This window comes from Lynx canadensis, chromosome A2 (genome assembly GCF_007474595.2).
Source record: "Lynx canadensis isolate LIC74 chromosome A2, mLynCan4.pri.v2, whole genome shotgun sequence".
NCBI lineage: Eukaryota > Metazoa > Chordata > Mammalia > Carnivora > Felidae > Lynx > Lynx canadensis.
Window position 1 is genome coordinate 117,846,682 of NC_044304.2, and position 14,539 is coordinate 117,861,220.

Here is a 14,539-nt window from a genome sequence, read left to right on the forward strand (position 1 = left end):
TAGATTTACTGATGGATAGGAATGGAGGGTGTGAGAGCAGGTGAAGATGGCTGAGGTTTTGGTCCTGCGCAAAGGGGAGGAGGGAGTTGCCATTGAGAAGGCTGCTGGGAAAGGAGGTATTGGTGCATGTGTGCAGAGGTGTGTGTGTGGGGGGGGGGTGGCGGGCAGGGTGGTGGGACGTGGGGCAGGAACCACGAGTTTACTTTTGGAAATATCAAATTCCAGACACCTGTTAGACATTCAAGCAGACACCCCCCCCCCCCCGGAGAGGGGAGTGGAATAAACTACAGATATAAATTTGGGACTTGTTAGCAATGAGGTGGTGTTTACATTACAGCCTTGAGACTAGACGAGATCAACTAGGCATATGGTTTAGAGAGCGAACAGTCTCAAGGACTCGCTCTAAGTTTTAGAGGCTGAAAAGGTGGGAAGGAGACTGAGAAGGAGCAGGATCCTGGGAGCCCAGTGCAGAACCGCACGGAGTTCAGATAAGGTGAGAACGGAGAGTTGACCTTTGCGTTTAGTTACACCGTGGGTCATCAGGTGTTCCGTGACCTCGACGAGGACTGGCTCTTTGGGAGGGGCCGGGGTCAAGCCTAGGTGGGGAGGGTTCTAGAGAAAAACAGAGGGGAGGCAGTGCAGTGGCCAGGGTAGACAGCTCTTTTGAGCAATCCTCCTGCAAAGGGGAGCAGAGAAATGGGATGGAGAGCGATTTCTGCCCTTTGTAGCCAATTGCAGTGGAAGGGGCATCCTTGAGCAGGAGGAGGGGAGATCCAGGCCCTGGTGGAGGTGTTGGCAGAAACGGGAGGAGGCAGAACAGTGGGGCCCAGGGGGGCACTGGGGGGGGGGCACAGGCCGACTGGTGGGCAGAAGTGGGAGGAATATGAAGAGGCAAGGTCGGAGCTGAGAGCAGGACGCAAACAGAGATGCTGGAAGTTTGAGAAGAGAGGAACAAAGCACAAAGTTTCGCCCTGAAACCAAGGGAGCGCATGGACCAGGGATTTTCAGTTGGGTTTCTGGGGAGCGCTGAAACCCCCTCGAAGTAAGTGGCTTTGAATAGAACAGTGAATGAAATTCACGAAATTGAAGGTGAATTAAGATTTAAAATCCAAACATATTTTTTTTAATGTAAAGCAAATTCAGTGTCAAGTGACTTAAATCCTTCGATCATGTGATTCGTCTTGTCTGAAACCTCCAAGGATTCCCTTTAAATTTTTTTTTCAACGTTTTTTATTTATTTTGGGACAGAGAGAGACAGAGCATGAACAGGGAGGGGCAGAGAGAAGGGGAGACACAGAATCGGAAACAGGCTCCAGGCTCCGAGCCATCAGCCCAGAGCCTGACGCGGGGCTCGAACTCACGGACCGCGAGATCGCGACCTGGCTGAAGTTGGACGCTCAACCAACTGCGCCACCCAGGCGCCCCAGGATTCCCTTTAAATCCAGCATTAAATCCAAACTTCCCCGTGCCGCTTTCCCTGGGCCACCCTCTCTACCCTCACCCACGCTCACTGTCTACTGGTCCCCAGCTCCAAACCTGCCTTCTGCCCGGCCAGTCTCCCTATTCCTCCAAGCGCCTTCCCTCCATACGTTTTGTTTTCGAGATTCCCTCTGCCTTTACTTGACCTAAGCCACGTGTCCTCTGGTGGTCCTCTGACCACCCACCTTTTCTTTCTCTACATTTTCGCGAGGCTGCGGGCCACCACACGCACTGATCGTTTTCTGATTATTTTACCCGCGAGAGCCTTGTTTCCTGCACCCGCTGCATGTGCTTGAGGTCCAGGGCAGCTCTCGTACCAGCACTGGGCATCTCAAAATAGCTGACTCTAGGATCCAGGGATGAAAAAGAAAACAAGGCCGATTGCTGAGCCCCAGGCAGGACCCCTGATCTGGTGACGTCCTGTTCCAGAGCCCTGCAACACAGCTTTGCGAATTCCGTTCAGCAACTATTTGAAAGGGCGCCCAGGTCAGAACACGCATAATTCTCTCGGGCCTCCCCTTTTCACAGCGCCTTGCAAACCCACTGATTCAAGCGTAGTCGGAAGAGCGGCAGGGGAGGAGGGGGTGTTTGTGTTTCCTCTGTGATCGTCATCAGTGAGCCGGAGTCTTCAGCTCCCCGAAGGTGGCAGAGAGGTGACCTGTATTGAGGCCTCTCTACCCCCTGGGTGGCATCCAATTGAGCCCCGTGCAGTTATTAGAGGGATAATGGGATTCATTTCAGCAAGGACTGCCTGGCTGGGGCCGAGCTTATTTTAATTTTCAATGTTAATAAACTTGTGGCTATTGCCTTTTTCACACCGATGTGCCTCACACCTCATTTCGCCCGCCCATTAGGCAATTACCAGCAGCGCCTCTGTTCCCAGCACCTCTTCAACACGGAGCAATTATGCTTATTTGGTGAATGATGATGAAACTCGGAGGAGGCAAATGCACTGGCGTAGATCTTTCCTCCCAACTTCATCAGGTGTGTGCCGAGCACAGCCCTTTAGTGAAAAGCAGGGCTGCGGTTACAGCCTTCGCCAGAGCGGAAATGCAGGGAGCTGCCCCTCCTGGGTCCCCGATACGGACCCACCGGCTGGCCCCTCCTGCCCCCACCCCAAGCCAGCCCTGGCTGACCCAGGCCTCAGACCAGCTAATGCTCTTCATTTATCTTGAAATGGGAAGTTTTCAATAGGTCTTAAGTGTGTATGAATGCATCGAGAGCAATGATCCCTGTATTTACAAAGTTGTTTAATCCCTCACTTTTGTGCTCCTTGTGGCTCTGAGAGGATTTTTCATTTTCCAAGTGACTCCATGATTTTCACAGCTGCTTAAATAACCCTTATTTCCATCCCTCCCCCCTTCCTGATCCTTCGACAGATATCGAAGCAAAGTGATTGCCAGCCTGACTTCTGACTCCATTTCTGGCTTTGATGAATGGTTTCGTGCGAGGGGACAGCGGGACAGTGTGTGGACTGGAACGGAGGCACAGAACATAGTTCTCCCCTGCTGCTCTGTGATGGCCTCGCTCCGCCTGACAGTCTTCTGCCGGACCCAGATAGGGCCGGTGGCAGCCTGCTTGCCCCCAGTGTCCCCAAGTCCCCGCTTCCTACTTGGCAAGTTTCAGTGATCTTCGATGAGGGACAGGCAGTGCATAAAACTCCCTTCAGAACGGACTACCTGTGAGTGGTGGTGACATCACAGTAGTGGGTTCCAACTGCTTACCTTTTTAAAGAAACAAAAAAGAGTAGAAAATATCAGAAGGCATTGCACCTGCTTAGGTAAGTATGATTTCAGTAAGGTTTAGTTTGGCTTCGTTCATTTGAGAAATAGTTATTGAACGGCTATTCTGTAGCGGGCAGTTTTGGGAGCTAGTTTCAAAACGTGTGCCTTATCATATATTGGTGTGGAAAGATCTTGGATATCCCTGATGTCGTTCCCAGCATGCCCCAGGATCCGAGTACCTCCAACCTACTTTTGACTCCAAGGTTCTCACCTGCCCACCAGAGCCTCGGTTCTAGCATGTGGTGCTCTTGGTTGCCCAGTGCTTGCCTGGAAGGATTCAGAGCGTGCTTTTTAACTTTTTTCCCTGCCCTACTGCCTGGAGGAAGGGGCGGGGTCAGGCACGTGGCCCAGAGAGAAGGAGGTCAATGACTCAGGTGGTAGAGACCCAGGTAGCAGATCAGCCAGACAACACTGGGCTTGAACCATTTCAATCCGAAGAGTCTCTGTTTGGATGAGACGTTTTCCCAGAAGACACACAGTGCTGAGTCGGTGAGATCCCTGTGGGGTGAGCTGGCCCAAATTTCTACAAGCAACACCTATGAGGACTGATTTTAGTTCTTGCATAGTTTCAGATGGTCTCTGTGGCATTTGCTACAACCACAAATGGAGAAGCCATTAATTTCCAGAAGCTTCAATTTTTCCTGATTGCAAACAATTCTGGACTGGTGTATGATTCTGTGTAAGTGTGTTTGTAAGTTTACAGGAGAGCTTCCCCATCTACTTGGCTGCGTTTGTAGCAAAGCGTCCCAAATTTCTTTTGGGATCTCTACCATTTCAAGTGTCGGGCTCATCATAGAGACACAGTAAGGGTAGCTGGGACTTGCATCTGAGACAACACTGGGGCCAGGTGGGGTATGAAGGGATGTAGGACCCAGGCTTACATTCAGAGGGCCTCAAGCCAGACTTTTGATGTTATCTTCAAATGAGGCTATGGGTAGAGTTGCAGGATAGTAGGACAAAGGGAAGATGGTTTCCACATAGCGTTGTTTCCTATTATAGGACAAAGCTATGGGCCAGGCTTTATAAGTTAGTATCTTTAAAAAAAATTTGTTTTTAACGTTTATTTATTTTTGAGACAGAGAGAGACAGAGCATGAACGAGGGAGGGGCAGAAAGAGAGGGAGACACAGAATCGGAAGCAGACTCCAGGCTCTGAGCCATCAGCCCAGAGCCCGACGTGGGGCTCGAACTCACAGACCGCGAGATCGTGACCTGGCTGAAGTCGGACGCTTAACCGACTGAGCCACCCAGGCGCCCCTATAAGTTAGTATCTTAACACATATCATGTAATTATATTGTGAGTAGCACCGTTATATTGACTGTGTTTGTTGGTGTTAAAAACTTCAGAGAGTTGAATGTCAACAACTTTTTGTAATTTTAGTTTTGCAATAGACTGAAGCTCTGAAGCTTTGGTTTGGTCAATTTGAGAAGACTGATCCAGGGTATGCCTGAATGTCAGTCCCATGAGGATGCTAAGTGGAGGCCGTTCTAGGAAAATTACTTCATGGCAGCCACTGTCCTTATCAACAAAGGAATCTAATCCCATTTATGGAGCACTCTGGACACTAGAGGCAACACTGAATACCATACATGATGGGCAACGTATCCCCAAATGGCATCTTCATAAAATGTATGACAGTGCCCTGGGGATCAAGACGTGCCAAGCAAGGTAACCATTACAGCTGCATGGCATATGTCCTTCCAGATTGTTTTCTTCACCTTTGCAGAGACATGTTGACTGCAAGAGGAACCACTGTTTTTTCCTCCTTAAGTTTCTACCTTGGACAATTAAATTGGAACTTTCTTTAGAAGTACTAGACAGAGTACTTCCATTTTTCCCGCTGCTGCTGCCTCACTTAATATACCCATGGGAAGAGGGAATTTTGGAAGGAGGGAAGTGTAGGGGAATTAGTTAAGCATGCCCCTTCCGCTCATGGTTCATGAGTTTCATCACAGCTTATCCTCAACACCTCTGCCGGTTCTCAGCCAGGGGCAGCTCACCACCCTGGGTTGGGGGAGCATTTGGAAACATGTGGAAAAGGCCGTTTGTTGTCACAACGCTTGGGAAAATTCTATGATACCCAATGGGTGGGGGGGGGGTGGTCAGGGATGGTAACAACCTGTGTGTCAGGCAGCCCTGCCTGACATGCCGTTTGCCTTGGGTTGAGAAACACTACACAGGGGATCAGCTTCCCAGGCTGGCCCTGCCTTGCGTGAGGAGCTGTAGTTTGGAGTGGTTCTGGATAGTTCGCAGAGGAAAAGCAGGAAGCCCGTTCCGCTTTAGCTCCAAGCTACGTGTTTCCAATCAGAGCCCCTAGGAACAAAGCCGATATTTTGCTCTTCACGTACCCAACTCGTTACTCTGCTTCTCAACTGGAGGGGAAGAGAGAAGGGTGATTAATTATCAACCTCCAGCATAGCCTGGGAAAATATACTATACATGTTGCCTTGTACCTTGCTTCTTCCACATAGAAATAGATCATAAACATTTTTTTCATGATGCTATTTTGTCTGCAGCATGACTTTTCCTGGCTCCATCATACCCCAACCTACAGATGTGCCATACTTTACCCAATCAATTCTCTCCTTTTAGACACTTAGGCTGTCTCCAGTTTTGGGGGGGGGGTGCATAAATAATCCGGCAGGAAATAAATACCCTCATACTCCACATCTTAGCACACATGTCTGATTCTTTGTGATGAATTTTTAGAACTCATATTAAGGTTTATGTGTAAGAGTTAGACTTGTTTTTAAAAACTTCTTTTTTGAGATATGATTGGCATATAAGAAGCTGCATGTATCCGAAGTGCACCCTTTGCCAGGTTTTGACATATATAAGCACCCATGGAACTATTATCACAATCCTGATAGTGAACACATCCGTCACCCCAAAAGTTTCCTTGTGACCTGTGTAAACCCTCCCTCTTGCTCTCCCCACCCTGTCCCCAGGCCACCACTATTACTCGGGGTTAGTTTCAGTTTTCCAGACTTTCATACAAACGGAATTACACTGTATGTACTTTTTTGGTTTGGCTTCTTTTGCTCAGCATACTTATTTCGAGATGTATCTGTGTTGTTGAGCATGCTGAGCAAAAGAAGCCAAATTTGAGTTCGTTTTAATTGCCCTTAGACGGGGAGCATACGCTCAGAGAGGAGCTGGAAGGAACTTGATATCACCATCCAGTCCTCCGCTTTACTGTGGAGGAGACAGTGATCCAGATAGGGTAAGTGGCTTTTCTGAGCTCGTGCTGCTCACAGACTAGTCTCTCCACTCTTCTGCAAGGTCTTGCAACTTGGGAGAAATTCCACTGGTCCTGTGGCAACAACTTCCCGGCGGGGCCTTGTGTGCGGCTGCCGGGGACACGCCTATCCTCCAGGGCAGGCTTTGCTTTGTGTGTGTTACATCACCCTGGGCATGAAACACCTTTTGAAATTGGGGGGATTTTTCAGGATATGGAGTGAACAGCATCACAAGGGTAAGGAGACTACAATCTACAGGAAATCACATGTGACCACTCATGGTATCAACAGCAACTCAGCAGCAGGGAAAAGAAAAGTGTGCTCTCATCATTAATACCTGGTGCTTGGAGGAGACCCACCTAGTTTCTAAACAAACCGACGCACCCAAAGATTAAGACTACAGAGCGGTCCATTAGAAGTGAAGAAAACAGCATGCCAATTACCCAGCTCCTTCCGTGCACCTTTCCAGCTCCCACCTCTTATTATCATATTCATAAGCATTGTCCCTAATCGGTCTTCTTGAGCAAAGTTAACAAGTGCACGCGTGCACTCTCTTGAAATTGTTTTGCTTAGCCTAAGAAGCTGTCATGGGGTTGAGAAGGCTGCCGCTTTAACCAGATTTCATCTCTGTGTGTCACTGCTCATGTCAAAGTAAAAATGCGCTCAGACATAAGCGTTGTCCCGCTTTCGTCAAGAGCGCCAGCCTGCCTGAGCTTCGTTCCACTTGGTTAATCTTGTTATTTAAATTGTTAAAATTGAGACATCGGCAGTAAATTTCAGAGAAGATATAACAATTATTAGATACAAGCTGGGCTCTTGTACTTGAGAGCATACCATGCCCTCCATCCACCAGCAGCGTTGGCCACAAATAATTTACAACGGTTTCTTTAAGAAGTGTGCCCTATAGTACTTGAATGACATTAAATCACAGTCCATCCCCACCTGGATCATATTTCCAACTTTAAGATGGATTTGGTTCCAGTCAGCAGAGTAGCGGAGCACTCCAGGGGACCCCCTTTTAATGCCTATAACTCTTGAAGAGCTGAGCGAGGATTCCCGAAGCTGCCTTCTGGTTATGAGTTTTGTGTTTAGGTGACTTTATACACCAGGCAGGGGAGCCACAATCCAGAACAATCACTCCTTGAGGGTAAAGAGAAGGAAAAGCTGGGAGGCTCTCAGAGTGACCTTGTGCCATTCAGTGGTCCCATTAAAATCCTTCAGGAGCACTTGACCTTGTGGCTGTTGTGCCCTGTGCCACAATCTAATCGTACTGAGGCAAAGGCTAAAGGGATGAGATAAGAGTGAATGAAGCTTGGAATCTTCAGATGGATCGTCAGAGGCCCTCTGATCCACCTTATCCAACCTCTGTCTCAGTGAAGAGACCCCAATAAGTGCCTGCTTATTGAGCAGTTGACTCATTAGACATTGGGGACAAAAAAAAAATCCCAGGCATGGCTGTTGCTGTTTAATAGGGGTGACTCTCGAGCCAAATCTCCCCTAATCCGTACTTGTACTTGTGGAATTTGTCGCTTGGTCCCAAAGGCAGGGCTTGACATTTAGTTATGCTAAATTTCATCATATTGATTTTGGCCCATTAGTTCTACCAATGAAATATTTAAAAATTCTGATTCTGACATTTAACGCCTCAGATTTACGTAATCTTTAAGTTTCTAAGTGTTTGTCCAAATCAGAGAGAAAAATAGAAATTTTAGAGCGGAGAGAAAGCTTGGACATCATCAATCCAAAAAGGTTCTCATTTCAAAAACCAACAGACCAGGGACAGCGAGGCTACATGCCCGGCCCAAAGTCACACATCTAGACAGTGGCACCAAATCATGGGTGCTCTGAAGTGTATGTTGTCTTGTTATTTGAAACTTTACCCCACTGCAAAGTGAGCACACATTTTCTCGCCTTACCCATAAACCCCCTGTCGGGGCTTGGTTAGCACCATTTGAGAATCCGAGTCTGGTCTTGGCATTCCCCTCCATGCTTTTCACTTTTAGGCATGGCCTCAGACCCTCTTGCGTGAACTGTCTCTGAGCCCTTGGCCTCTTGCCGATCCCAAGTCGCCAAGGCGCCTGCCTTTGATAGGCGGAACCCGACAGTGCCTGCCTCATGACTGTCCATGAGCCCTCTGGACACTGATGCATAAGACTACTTGGAACCCCAGTCTGCACCTCTGCATGAGCAGCTTGGAAATACAGGGTTTTCCAGAGAAACAACCAATGGTGTGTGTATGTGTGCCCGCCCGTGTGTGCACCTCTGTGTGTGTGTGTGTGTGTGTGTGTGTGTGAATTGCATGTGCATATACATAATGAGTTATATATATATGTAATAAATATACACATTCATATGAACATATAATAAATCGGCTTACCTGATTATGGAGACTAGTGCAAAATGTAAAGTGGGGGCTGACCTGAGAGGCTCAAGACCTAGGAGAGCCGATGGTGCAGCTTCGGTCAGAAGGCCAGCAGGCTGCCGCTGATTGAAATATTAATCTCACCCAAAATACTGTCCAAGTTGACACATAAAATTACCCATCACAAGGAGTTAATATCCGGTGAAACCAAACTTTCATCACTGAGGTACGGGAGCCAGCGGGTAAGTGATTCTTCCTGCCCTTCCCTGCCCCACGGCCCCCAGCAGACTGCCTGGGATGCAGTAATTCTTGTCCCATTGAGTGATTAGTTGTGCTGGTATTTCAGTGGAGCCCAGCTTCCTGTCTCTCCTTCCTGTCCTCCCTCCTTCCCTGATTTACTCGCCTTTCTCTCTGCTTCTTTGGGATTGCACCACCCAACAACAGCTCAGCACCTAAGCTTTTGCCTCAGGTTCCATTGTCTAGGAACGTGAGCTACTATGTATCTCCTTATCAACCAGCAACCCCCTTCTTAAACATGGTTAAAGCCAGAAGCCCATTGCATAAAACACGCTTTCCCCTCAACTTTGCATCCTGTGTAAATTTCAAGAAGCTCCTCTGCAAAGTTTCAGTTGATTCCCTTTGGCTAAAGGCCTGTGCTAGATCATACACCAAGCTTCCATGTCTGGAAATATTATTACCACTTGTGCATAGAATCTGAACTATGACTTCGTCAGCCCAAATCAATCCTCTCTGTCTAGACAAAGCAATTTAACTTTTTGGTAATTCACCAATTACAGAGCGCTTATTTATTGGTGAATTCATAAATGTCGGACATAGTGAAGGGTATGAAGGATCAAAGACATGATTTCTGTTCTCAAATCACTTGCGGTCCACCCAGCATTTTTGCTTTTTGTTCTCTCATCATATTAAAAATATATTTACCAAGTTAGGCCCTTGAAATATTAAAAAAAATTTTTTTAATGTTTATTTATTTTTGAGGGAGAGAGAGAGACAGAGAGACAGAGAGAGAGAGAGAGAGAGAGAGAGCGTGAGCTGGGGAGGGGCAGAGAGAGGCGGAGACACAGAATCTGAAACAGGCTCCAGGCTCTGAGCTGCCAGCACAGAGCCTGATGCAGGGCTTGAACTCATGAACCGTGAGATCATGACCTGAGCTGAAGTCAGATGCTTAAACGACTAAGCCACCCAGGTGCCCCGGCACATGGAATATTTTTACAAGTCTTTTATAAAGATGTTTCAAAGTTCAAATGATTTTGTTAGAATCATAGAAAATGTTGGTAGGGCACCTGGGGGCTCAGTCAGTTAAGTGTCTGACTCTTGATTTTGGCTCAGGTCACACTCTCATGGTTTGTGGGTTCAAGCCCTGCGTCCAGCTCTGCATCGACAGTGTGGAGTCTGCTTGGGATTCTCTCTCTCCCTCTCTCTCTTTCTCTCTCTCTGCTCCTCCCCCACTTGCTCTCTTTCTCTCAAAATAAATAAATTGATTAAAAAAAAAGGGGGGAAAATCTTGATGATGATGAGTCAGCTGGTGCAACCCAGGCTTGGGGACCAGAGAGTGAAAAGAGGCGTGGCTGGTACCAGTGAAAGACCACTAACGGATTTAAGTAGCCTTTTCTTCTAGTTACTTACTGACATTTTGGGGGGACCAGACAGGGATAGACCCACAGATGTTACAAAAAACAGCAATAAATCCATACACAACGCTGGCTTTGAAATATACAGAATAGTTTTTTAGCAGCAGATTTACAATATAAAGGAAATCTTGTTTAAGTCAGTGTTAGGATTCAATTGAAAAGCAAAGGGAACCTTGCAAGATGGAGAAGTCTGAGGCTAAAATTAGGCTGTGGAAGTTTCTAGCCTACTTTCTGGCTACTATGGAGGAGCAGAGAATCCAAGCTAATAGCATAATGGATAGTTGCTGGGAAGTCTTCGTCTTCCTACTACCCTCCTTCAGTTTTAAGATACGTATCTTAGCCATTTTGTACTTTTTGACCCACTTTCACATTTGTCCAAAAAAAAAAAAAATTGAAAAGTTGCAGGTAGACCCTCTTGAAATAAAGGATTAGACAGAACACCTTTATGAACACTGTATTTCCTATATTATAGAGGTGTTACCTCAACATATCTCTGAACTGTGAAAAATTGCTATAAGATCTAATGTCTTCAAAAACATCCCCTTGTTCTCTTATGCCTTTCAATAATTGGTCTTGACTCTCACTCAGGCAAAACTCCCACTGACTTTCAATTGATTGCACTGATTTGACTTGAATAAGGTCAGCTACAAATGGCCCCTTTTCTACTCTACATTCTGATTGTGTGATCCAATGTGTCATAATGCAGCAATGATATGTATTGGCAATCTTATACTGGTGATTAATTGCTGGGAAAGTAATTTCTTTATAATTGCGCTCCAGTGCTTTTGGTGGCCTGACATCATAAGGACTCAGGCACACAGGCTCAGAATGGCCCCAAGAAGCTGACCTCACACTCCCATCCTGCCTCAAAGGGAACCCAAGTCTTTGGGAAATAATGGTAACAGTTAACGTTTCTAGAGTGCTGACTTTGTGCCAGGCACAGTGTAAACCACTTGGCGTCTTCTGTAATCTCAATAGCCCCATGAGGCAGGTGCTATCAGGAGGTGTCACTGCCCTCTTGGAGCCCATCAGAGACCACAGGTGGCTCAGTGTGCTTGCACTTTCAGGACCCTCTGCTCCCTTTTGTCATGTGGCTGGGTCCACTCACATGTCACCTCCTCGGGCCAGGCCATCCTTGATCACTCCGCGTAGAGCAGGCCTCCTGGCTAAACGGGTAGGGGTCAATCGCTGTATCAACTCTCTTGCTTTTACAGCATTTGGCACGATCGATTCTTACCTTGTCTGGGACAGCACTGTGTTTCTTTACCATCTTCCTCGACAATGTAAATTCCACGAGGAGGGCAGCTTTGTCTGAATTATTTATCGCTCCAGTTCTAGCATCCAGGACAGTGACCAGAGCCCTTCACAGATGCTCAGCCACCATTTGCTCCAAGAGCCAGGTTAGCAGGAGCAAGACTATGGATCAGACGCCTGGTGGGCGTGAAGGCTGGGCAGCCCTGGCAGACGAGGGCAGCTGTGGGACTCCACAGTGAAGACAGCCTTCGAGCATAGCATGCTTTTTTCATGCTTGCCTACTGCCTTGTTCTCTTATTTTTCCTCGGGGCTTACTCCCGACCTACCCCATACTTCACCAGCATTTTCTTGCCTCTGAGCAAAACTACTTCCCCCTGCGCCGTGGGCGATGTTGAAACTGACTTCGGTTGTCTCGTGACTGATGGGTCCTGGTATTTGCTTTGCAGGATAACTGTGAACACCGGACAGTCCAGGAAATCCAAGGAGACAGCTAACCACAGGGACGTAAGCATCTCGACGGCTGGACCGAGGTGGGGGTGCACTTGACTGGGATGTCCACTGACCACACACCTTGAGAGGTGACACAGCTCATTACCAGCCAGTTTTCCCGGTGAGAAGTGACTAGGCCCTAATGCCTCAGCCTGAGTGCACTGGCTTGGGATGACTGGTGTTTCTAACTAAGTATGAAACCAGCTGTTAGACAAAATGCCGTTTTACCCCCAGATGTGGGAGGGAGATGGAAAGGACCACTTGCCTCTGCAGTGGCTTTTTCTTTTTCTTTTTTTTTCCCCCCGCTCTGCATTCATTCTTGCAGGTGCACGGCAGGGCTCCCACCCGGAGCCTGCAGGTTCCGGAACTGCAACCTCGCAGCCTTTCAAAGCGCCTGACATCCTTTCAAGTTAGCTGCTACAAAGGCAAATGCAAACAGAGCGCGTTTTGGAGGCGTTCTGTCAGTCAGCTTTCAATCTGTATGTTCTTCCAGACTCTCCTTCTCCTGCCTGATTTATTTCATATTAAAAGGGCCGTCAATCTGTATCACAAGAACAGGTTGAGAAGAAGTGAGTGATGTTTACCAAGTGAGTTTTTTTTGTTGTTGTTTGTTATTGTTAAAAAATAATGGTCCCCTCTCTCTGGCCGTACTCCGAACTCACCCTCCACGGCTCTCCCGGCCCCTACTTGCCTTTCTCTGCAGGTATCGACACATCAGAGGTATGAATTCCACGTACTAGATGCATTTACATTAGAAACGTATTTTGTGAGGCTGTGTCAGACCCTTTTTTATTATCCATCAAATATATCTCTTTTTACCATCTGATGGCTTGGCAACAGGACCATTCTTCTTTCAAATAAAATAAATGTGCCTGCAATGTGGCAGAATATTCTGCGTTGAAGAGGCTCTGCCCTGGCTAATGCGTGCTGCATTCTGTGTGCTTCATTACAACGGGACACTAAGGATGCAATATACAGTTCCCGGTGGGATTGCTTTATGGTACCAGCTGCATTATTGTTTTCTGTTAGGATATTGATTATTGCCTTCTCCTGTCATTTGGGCCAGCTTTCCTTACTTTTATCTGCTATTTTGGCCTATAAGTAGAACTGCTCCATCATTCTGTACTATTAATTTCTCACTACTCTTGAGGCGCCTGACTCTTAGGGAACCAGTCAAAGCTGTCTTACACCCGCCATGTGAAAACTCCCAAATTGCAAAGTAACCAGAAATCCGATTGCCTCCACCCATAGGGTCTAACCTAGTGCTCTGTGTGGAGCACGCGTGAGAATTACCGGGGTGGGCGGGGTGGGGGGAGAGGGGGACCTTGTTGAAAAGCAAATTCTGAGTCTCCAACCCCAGGCGTGCATAAGAAGTGGGGTGAGGCCCAGGAGTCTGCATTATATATATATTTTTAATGTTTGTGTATTTATTTTGAGAGAGAGACAGAGAGGGTGAGAAGCGGAGGGGCAGAGAGAGAGAGAGAGAGAGAGAGAATCCCAAGCAGGCTCCACACTTTCAGTACGGGGACGGATATGGAGCCCGAACTCACGAACTGTGAGATCATGACCTGAACTGACACCAAGAGTCAGACGCTTAACCGACTGAGTCGCCCACAGCCCCAGGAATCTGCATTTTAAATAATCACCCAGGTAATGTGCGGGAAAGGCTTGGGGTGGTGTGGGGTCAGGTGCGGGGTGATCAGGGGTTGGCAGGAGGCCGTGGACTGTGCCCCAGGCATCTCCTTGTGGTGCAGGTGACCAGCCTCCGTCTCCTCCCTCCAGCCTTCCTCTAGGCCTCGCCTCTTCCAGCTCTGCTCCCAAGGAACATTTCAGAGAAGGACAATCACTAAAGAGAAAGGCCGAAACTTGAAATGATATTAATGCTGCTCTCTCTCTTACACATGGTACAACTCTGTGACGAAGAGACAGGAACGAGAACAGAGGATGAAGAAAACTATTCTAGAATAAAAATATATGAAAAGAACTACTCAGTAACAGAGCCTTCCTTCCAGGGGCCCAAGGAAAATGCTGCCTTCAAGGAAGCAACAGACTACCTCCTGGAGGCTGGGTCATGGGGAGAAACCTCCGGGGCATCCAGGGAGGGTCAAATGTGAGAAGCTGCTACCAGGCGAGAGGCTTTCTCTGGGTACGCAGCCCCACACCCCTGCTTTGGGCAACACCCGCTAAAAGGTGGCTCCCGAAGAGGATGGGGCAGATCTGTGAGGACCCACTGGGACTTGGGAAGAAAACTCACGGAGCCCCTACAATTACATTATGCTA

At 47.7% G+C, this 14,539-nt stretch overlaps 1 long non-coding RNA gene across 1 annotated transcript; it reads left to right on the forward strand.

Annotated features, from left to right (window-relative positions):
• Positions 1–13,865: 13,865 nt before the first annotated feature.
• On the forward strand, positions 13,866–14,243 carry LOC115500580. Its single transcript, XR_003964569.1, has 2 exons — positions 13,866–13,909; positions 14,042–14,243. It is a non-coding gene; the product is annotated as an uncharacterized LOC115500580 (long non-coding RNA).
• Positions 14,244–14,539: the final 296 nt, after the last annotated feature.